Source organism: Oncorhynchus nerka, linkage group LG10, assembly GCF_034236695.1.
Source record: "Oncorhynchus nerka isolate Pitt River linkage group LG10, Oner_Uvic_2.0, whole genome shotgun sequence".
In the NCBI taxonomy this organism is placed as follows: Eukaryota; Metazoa; Chordata; class Actinopteri; order Salmoniformes; family Salmonidae; genus Oncorhynchus; species Oncorhynchus nerka.
Genome location: NC_088405.1, coordinates 87,905,265 through 87,914,593, shown reverse-complemented (window position 1 = coordinate 87,914,593; position 9,329 = coordinate 87,905,265). Strand labels below are relative to the sequence as shown.

The window sequence follows — 9,329 nt, the reverse complement described above, 5'->3', positions numbered from 1 at the left end:
TTGCGAGCTTGTGACATCAAGACTCCAAAACATGGTAGCATTTGCTATTTCAGCAGCCTGGTCTCACTCTTTACTCTACCGTCGGGCCCTCATACCACCCTCATGGAGTCTGTTTTTGACCGTTTGAGCAGACACATGCACATTTGTGGCCTGCTGGAGGTCATTTTGCAGGGCTCTGGCAGTGCTCCTCCTGCTCCTCCTTGCACAAAGGCGGAGGTAGCGGTTCTGCTGCTGGGTTGTTTCCCTCCTACGGCCTCCTCCACGTCTCCTGATGTCTCCCGTCTCTGGACACTACGCTGACAGACACCGCAAACCTTCTTGCCACAGCTCGTTGTTCCATCCTGGATGAGCTTCACTACCTGAGCCACTTGTGTGGGTTGTAGACTCCGTCTCATGCTACCACTAGAGTGAAAGCACCGCCAGCATTCAAAAGTGACCAAAACATCAGCCAGGAAGCATAGGAACTGAGAAGTGGTCTGTGGTCACCACCTGCAGAACCACTCCTTTATTGGTGGGTGTCTTGTTAATTGTCTATAATATCCTCCTGTTGTCTATTCCATTTGCACAACAGCATGTGAAATTTATTGTCAATCAGTGTTGCTTCCTAAGTGGACAGTTTGATTTCACAGAAGTGTGATTGACTTGGAGTTACATTGTGTTGTTTAAGTGTTCCCTTAATTTTTTTGAGCAGTGTATATCACATCATTTCTAAAGAATACTCTGGAATTGTTAACTGTCAACTCATCAACGTCGCACATCTGATTCAACATGATAATCAAAACATACATTCATCATGCCAGTTTAAAACAAATCTAACCTAGGGAGAATTTGCATTCACACTTTAATCAATGTTTCCCAGCTTCACTTGCATATACAACTGGATCCAGTTATGAAAGCCGATGACTGTGCGGCCCCCTCTGGTCTCTCCGACAAAGACATGCTCAAACCCCGAGGAGTCCGGCCTGGAGGAACATGGGAGAACATTATGAGGCTGGAACATAGAACACCACTGCTTTTCCACCCTCTTCCTGAAGGGATGATATTGAAGAGTAATGGGAGGTCATCCACCACTTAGATTAGCTTGGTGATGCACACAATGACATGATAGCACAATCTGCGGCTTCACATACGGTACAGCATAAGTGAAAATAGACTACTCTACTCATAGGAATACACAAAAGCTAAGGGCAAGTCAAGTCATTGTAATCTCAAGTCATGTGGAGTCACAAGTTGTTGTTTTTTCCTCCCAAGTCTCAAGCTTGAGTAATTGGTCATATTTTCCCTAGATGTAATGATGACTATAGAACTATATTTTGTCTAGTCATTGAATGAAACAGCAACAGACCATTTTCATTGTGTCATATAGTATGATAAGCTATCAAATTCTGCGGTACAGAAACAGGCCAGAACAAGCCTTTCGAGACATCAATCTCAAGTTGAGTCCCGAGTCTCGAGGCTCCAAGTCTCAAGTTATTTTCTTTCCTGCCAAGTCAAGTCTCAATTCATCAAATGTGTGCCTTGAGTCGGGCCAAGTCTCGAGTCCTAAGTCCACACTGTATGCCCTTTGAAAAGACAGGCATAAAGACTAAATAAATGGGAGACTGAGGTGACAATACAGCCTTCTTTAATTGTGAATGGATTTCACATTGAACAAACATAACCCTAACCAGTGAAGAGAAAACATTTAGCAGCCTAATGAAGAACTATTTTAACATCTGAAAAGTAACAGTTACATAAGAGAAGAGTTTTATACCCACCTGCTAGTTCCTCGTCTGGCGTACAGCACAAACCAGATATGGTAGAGCTGCTCCTTGAATTCCGGTAATCCCTCTGGGGAGAGCTGTTTCTCTACTAGGTACTTATGTGCAATCTAAAAATGAGAGAAACATATGGAGACAATTTCAATCATGGGGTGTTGATTGACTCACTTTAGCTTGTAAAGGTTCCAACTTGGCCATGGTTCTCCCTGTGAATTGATGTGACATTAAAATGGTTTTTAACTTTTTCTGCATGCATCTGTGATTTGACTTATGTTCCTACTCACCAGACTAAATAAAGATACATTATTCTTGTTACCGACCTCTCCACCATATGTTTTAACTGATAACTTCAGGGTGGGCATTCGAAGCATGCAGTCCAGAAACTTGTGGTTTTCTGCTTCCTCCTCTAGGGTTACAGTCTCAGGCTCACCAGTATCACTTTCATAGTTATCCAGTAGAGAGATAAAGGCTGGAAGAGGACATGCATATCGGTTTCGAGGGTAGCATGTGTTCTGATCATACAAAAGGAATATTTTGTTTTGTCTATCCAATCCTCCTGGATGTCAGTACACGTCCTGTTTGTATCATGTTCAATTATACTTGAACTCCTGCTACTCTCTACGTACGTAATACATTGCAGATATGATAGGATTTCCAAAGGAAAATAATGGTAACACACAGGAAATGGTTGAAATCAAAAGTTCATAAAAATGGAAGCGCTAACTCTCACACCTCAAGCGTTTACCGAAGAAAGACTCCTTTTTGAAAATGCTTTCATCGACAAACGAGAATAGAGGATATCCAGCTCCATCACTGTCATCATTCATGTCAGCATTCAGTCCCGGCTTTCCCCTGCACAAAGCACAGCAGAGGAAGAGGAAATCAGTTACACATTACAAATATGTAAGCATTCCCACCAATGACCTAGGGATGAAGCTGTCCACTTTTGTTTGGAAACATTGTATCCTCTTGAAATAAATGAAGCATGACCCAGTGCCCTTTGAAGCTGCAACTCAACATTTGTTTATGTGTCAGGAGATTCCCACAGCAGCATGTTTTCACTGTACTTGCACTCTCCATCTATCTGTGGCACAGTGTCTAACATGCTATTGTGTCCAGTAGAACAGGGATCATAAACTAGATTCAGTAGGGGGCCATTTTTTTTCTTGAGCGGATGGTCAGGGGGCCGGAACATAATTATAAATAATTTGTAAACCAAAAAATGTAACGCAAGAAGCCCAAACAAATATATTTGACTAAAACATAATAATAATAATTTGAAACCTTGAAACATTTGTGTACGATCACATACAGTATATCTCGCTATTATGCATGGAAATACTTTGAAACAGATTTCCTAAATTAAAATCACTTGGAGGTGATTTGCTGATGTTTTTACAGTCTTATGTCCTACAATGGGGAAAAAAAGAAGGAAAAAAAAGTGATTTCTCAACAACAACAACAAAAATGTCTTGGGGGCCAAATCAAAAGCAGGCCAAATTCCGGCCCGTGGGCCGCCAGTTGCTGAACCCTGCTTTAGAAAGACCACAACAGCAACAATATAGAGCATTTTAGGGGTCTGGATTTGTTCAATGTGCTGTGACCTTACTATTAGCAAAAACATACAGAAGTTATTTTGGAGTAAAATATATTTGCACAATCTGTCACGGAATGCCGTCAGTAAAAAAACAACAAAATGTCATCCACATACAGTAGTCCCGTTCGGATAGTTTTTCTACCTGCAGAGAGATCCAGTAGTCTGTCCCTTGTTTCAGTCTGTTGACATTTACATTTACATTTAAGTCATTTAGCAGACGCTCTTATCCAGAGCGACTTACAAATTGGTGCATTCACCTTATGACATCCGTCTTTATCCCATATTTCCTGCACCATGACTGATAGCTCTCGGTCAGCTTCAATCATGACGTGACTGGTTGGTCCCTCTGTCCTCTGCAGGCTTGTTGGCTGGGTTAGGTTCCTCTGGTGTGAGGATGTGGTATACAGTGGATCCTATGCTTAATTGCGATACATCAACTCTAAATTGTCTTCTCATTCCTGTAATCCAACAACTGTAAATTATTCATCTTCTCAATGTCTTATTTGCACATATTTAAAAAATGTAATACCCTCCATTAAATACACATATTAATTGGTCACTCAAGTTATTTACATTTACATTTAAGTCATTTAGCAGACGCTCTTATCCAGAGCGACTTACAAATTGGTGCATTCACCTTATGACATCCAGTGGAACAGTAGTGCATCTAAATCTTTTAAGGGGGGTGAGAGGGATTACTTTATCCTATCCTAGGTATTCCTTAAAGAGGTGGGGTTTCAGGTGTCTCCGGAAGGTGGTGATTGACTCCGCTGTCCTGGCGTCGTGAGGGAGTTTGTTCCACCATTGGGGGGCCAGAGCAGCGAACAGTTTTGACTGGGCTGAGCGGGAACTGTACTTCCTCAGTGGTAGGGAGGCGAGCAGGCCAGAGGTGGATGAACGCAGTGCCCTTGTTTGGGTGTAGGGCCTGATCAGAGCCTGGAGGTACTGAGGTGCCGTTCCCCTCACAGCTCCGTAGGCAAGCACCATGGTCTTGTAGCGGATGCGAGCTTCAACTGGAAGCCAGTGGAGAGAGCGGAGGAGCGGGGTGACGTGAGAGAACTTGGGAAGGTTGAACACCAGACGGGCTGCGGCGTTCTGGATGAGTTGTAGGGGTTTAATGGCACAGGCAGGGAGCCCAGCCAACAGCGAGTTGCAGTAATCCAGACGGGAGATGACAAGTGCCTGGGTTAGGACCTGCGCCGCTTCCTGTGTGAGGCAGGGTCGTACTCTGCGGATGTTGTAGAGCATGAACCTACAGGAACGGGCCACCGCCTTGATGTTAGTTGAGAACGACAGGGTGTTGTCCAGGATCACGCCAAGGTTCTTAGCGCTCTGGGAGGAGGACACAATGGAGTTGTCAACCGTGATGGCGAGATCATGGAACGGGCAGTCCTTCCCGGGGAGGAAGAGCAGCTCCGTCTTGCCGAGGTTCAGCTTGAGGTGGTGATCCGTCATCCACACTGATATGTCTGCCAGACATGCAGAGATGCGATTCGCCACCTGGTCATCAGAAGGGGAAAGGAGAAGATTAGTTGTGTGTCGTCTGCATAGCAATGATAGGAGAGACCATGTGAGGTTATGACAGAGCCAAGTGACTTGGTGTATAGCGAGAATAGGAGAGGGCCTAGAACAGAGCCCTGGGGGACACCAGTGGTGAGAGCACGTGGTGTGGAGACGGATTCTCGCCACGCCACCTGGTAGGAGCGACCTGTCAGGTAGGACGCAATCCAAGCGTGGGCCGCGCCGGAGATGCCCAACTCGGAGAGGGTGGAGAGGAGGATCTGATGGTTCACAGTATCGAAGGCAGCCGATAGGTCTAGAAGGATGAGAGCAGAGGAGAGAGAGTTAGCTTTAGCAGTGCGGAGCGCCTCCGTGATACAGAGAAGAGCAGTCTCAGTTGAATGACTATTCTTGAAACCTGACTGATTTGGATCAAGAAGGTCATTCTGAGAGAGATAGCGGGAGAGCTGGCCAAGGACGGCACGTTCAAGAGTTTTGGAGAGAAAAGAAAGAAGGGATACTGGTCTGTAGTTGTTGACATCGGAGGGATCGAGTGTAGGTTTTTTCAGAAGGGTGCAACTCTCGCTCTCTTGAAGACGGAAGGGACGTAGCCAGCGGTCAGGGATGAGTTGATGAGCGAGGTGAGGTAAGGGAGAAGGTCTCCGGAAATGGTCTGGAGAAGAGAGGAGGGGATAGGGTCAAGCGGGCAGGTTGTTGGGCGGCCGGCCATCACAAGACGCGAGATTTCATCTGGAGAGAGGGGAGAAAGAGGTCAGAGCACAGGGTAGGGCAGTGTGAGCAGAACCAGCGGTGTCGTTTGACTTAGCAAACCAGGATCGGATGTCGTCGACCTTCTTTTCAAAATGGTTGACGAAGTCATCTGCAGAGAGGGAGGAGGGGGAGGGGGAGGAGGATTCAAGAGGGAGGAGAAGGTTGCATAGAGCTTCCTAGGGTTAGAGGCAGATGCTTGGAATTTAGAGTGGTAGAAAGTGGCTTTAGCAGCAGAGAGAAAGAGGAAAATGTAGAGAGGAGGGAGTGAAAGGATGTCAGGTCCGCAGGAGGCGAGTTTTCCTCCATTTCCGCTCGGCTGCCCGGAGCCCTGTTCTGTGAGCTCGCAATGAGTCGTCGAGCCACGGAGCGGGAGGGGAGGACCGAGCCGGCCTGGAGGATAGGGGACATAGAGAGTCAAAGGATGCAGAAAGGGAGGAGAGGAGAGTTGAGGAGGCAGAATCAGGAGATAGGTTGGAGAAGGTTTGAGCAGAGGGAAGAGATGATAGGATGGAAGAGGAGAGAGTAGCGGGGGAGAGAGAGCGAAGGTTGGGACGGCGCGATACCATCCGAGTAGGGGCAGTGTGGGAAGTGTTGGATGAGAGCGAGAGGGAAAAGGATACAAGGTAGTGGTCGGAGACTTGGAGGGGAGTTGCAATGAGGTTAGTGGAAGAACAGCATCTAGTAAAGATCTAGGATGTTATCACAGATAAAGGAGGCCATTTTGCTGCTGGGTTGTTGCCCTCCTCAACGTCTTCTGTGTTCATCAAGGTAAACACATAGTTTAAAGGTACAACAATTAACAGACATGTCCTCTGAATCATTCAGTGAACTGATCATCACCACCTCTAACAACATTTTTTTTTAAATCACATTTCTAGATAAAATATACACTGCTCAAAAAAATAAAGGGAACACTAAAATAAAACATCCTAGATCTGAATGAATGAAATATTCTTATTAAATACTTCTTTCTTTACATAGTTGAATGTGCTGACAACAAAATCACACAAAAATTATCAATGGAAATCAAATGTATCAACCCATGGAGGTCTGGATTTGGAGTCACACTCAAAATGAAAGTGGAAAACCACACTACAGGCTGATCCAACTTTGATGTAATGTCCTTAAAACAAGTCAAAATGAGGCTCAGTAGTGTGTGTGGCCTCCACGTGCCTGTATGACCTCCCTACCATGCCTGGGCATGCTCCTGATGAGGTGGCGGATGGTCTCCCGAGGGATCTCCTCCCAGACCTGGACTAAGCATCCGCCAACTCCTGGACAGTCTGTGGTGCAACATGTCGTTGGTGGATGGAGCGAGACATTATGTTCCAGATGTGCTCAATTGGATTCAGGTCTGGGGAACGGGCGGACCAGGCCATAGCATCAATGCCTTCCTCTTGCATTAGGAGGAACCCAGGGCCAACCGCACCAGCATATGGTCTCACAAGGGGTCTGAGGATCTCATCTCGGTACCTAATGGCAGTCAGGCTACCTCTGGCGAGCACATGGAGGGCTGTGCGGCCCCCCAAAGAAATGCCCCCCACACTATGACTGACCCACCGCCAAATCGGTCATGCTGGAGGATGTTGCAGGCAGCAGAACGTTCTCCACGGCGTCTCCAGACTCTGTCACGTCTGTCACATGTGCTCAGTGTGAACCTTTCATCTGTGAAGAGCACAGGGCGCCAGTGGCGAATTTGCCAATCTTGGTGTTCTCTGGCAAATGCACATTTGTGGCCTGCTGGAGGTCATTTTGCAGGGATCTGGCAGTGCTCCTCCTGCTCCTCCTTGCACAAAGGCGGAGGTGGCGGTCCTGCTGCTGGGTTGTTGCCCTCCTACGGCCTCCTCCACGTCTCCTGATGTCTCCTGTCTCTGGACACTACGCTGACAGACACAGCAAACCTTCTTGCTACAGCTCGCATTGATGTACCATCCTGGATGAGCTGCACTACCTGAGCCACTTGTGTGGGTTGTATACTCCGTCTCATGCTACCACTAGAGTGAAAGCACCGCCAGCATTCAAAAGTGACCAAAACATCAGCCAGGAAGCATAGGAACTGAGAAGTGGTCTGTGGTCACCACCTGCAGAACCACTCCTTTATTGGGGGTGTCTTGCTAATTGCCTATAATTTCCACCTGTTGCCTATTCCATTTGCACAACAGCATGTGAAATTTATTGTCAATCAGTGTTGCTTCCTAAGTGGACAGTTTGATTTCACAGAAGTGTGATTGACTTGGAGTTACATTGTGTTGTTTAAGTGTTCCCTTTATTTTTTGAGCTGTGTATATAGTTGAAGTCTGAAATCATTACGTTTAACAGTTTGAGTTCATTAATTGATACTACCATCCATCCAGTATTTTGCCATCAATGCAAGCTACTCATCAATCTGTCTCAAATATCACTGACCTTGTTCGGCTTTGGCCTGCTGTGTGTGTTTGGGGAAGCCAAGGCGATTCAGTCCTGTGGGAGGATTTGTGCGGGTGCAACTGGCCTGTTGAAAGCAGGTATCTTTTTGTATAAAGACAGGGGGCGCTCCAACATCATGAGGTAGGACAGGGGCCATTTTAAAGGGTTAGCCACTGTAAGCAACTCTAGCCGAAGGGATTTAACTGTTGTACTGACTGCTTTTGAATAACTTGCTACAATGTCGGCTCCCTTTGTTTCTTTAGTACTGCATTGTTTTTCTCCCGTCTCTGTCTTGTCTCTCCGCCACCGTGTCCTCTTCCCAAGTGGGAATACACCACAAGTGTGTGTAGAAATAAGGTTATTGTGTATAATAAATAGGGCCATATGAAAGGCATGGAGACCAGTCCAGAGCGGTTTATGATGAAGCACAGATTATAGGGCCCCCCTTTGCTGCCATAACAGCCTCCACTCTTCTGAGAAGGCTTTCAACAAGATGTTGGAACATTGCTGCGGGGACTTGCTTCCATTCAGCGACAAGAGCATTAGTGAGGTTGGGCACTGATGTTGGGTGATTAGGCCTGGCTTGCAGTCTGCATTCCAATTCATCCCAAAGGTGTTTGATGGGGATGAGGTCAGTGCTCTGTGCAGGCCAGTCAAGTCCTTCCACACTGATCACGACAAACTATTTTGTGCACAGAGGCATTGTCATGCTGAAACAGGAATGGGCCTTCCCCAAACTGTTGCCACAAAGTTTGAAGCACATAATTGTCTAGAACGTCATTGTACACTGTAGCATTAAGATTTCCCTTCACTGAAACTAAGGGGCCTAGTCCAAACCATGAAAAACAGCCCCAGACCATTATTCCTCCTCCACCAAACTTTACAGTTGGCACTATGCATTGGGGCAGGTAGCGTTCTCCTTGCATCCGCCAAACCCTGATTCGTCCGTCGGATTGCCAGATGGTGAAGCGTGATTCATCATTCCAGGAACACGTTTATACCACTCCAGCCGACGCTTTGCATTGCGCAAGGTGATCTTAGACTTGTGTGCGGCTGCTCGGCCATGGAAATCCATTTCCTGAAGCTCCCGACAAACAGTTATTGTGCCGACTTTGCCTCCAAAGGCAGTTTGGAACTCTGTAGTTGCAACTGAGGACAGACCATTTTTGTGTGCTGCGCCTTCAGCGGTCAGATTCTGTGAGCCTGTGTGGCCCTACCACTTCGCAAATGAGCTGTTGTTGCTTCTAGAGGTTTCCACTTCACAATAACAGCATTCACCGTTAACAGGGGCAGCT

At 46.6% G+C, this 9,329-nt stretch overlaps 1 long non-coding RNA gene across 1 annotated transcript; it reads right to left on the bottom strand.

Annotated features, from left to right (window-relative positions):
- Positions 1–469: 469 nt before the first annotated feature.
- On the bottom strand, positions 470–3,026 carry LOC115136234 (uncharacterized). The gene is made up of 2 exons (XR_010464797.1): positions 1,758–3,026; positions 470–962 (listed from the first exon to the last, which is right to left on the bottom strand). It is a non-coding gene; the product is annotated as an uncharacterized LOC115136234 (long non-coding RNA).
- Between the last annotated feature and the right edge of the window lie 6,303 nt (positions 3,027–9,329).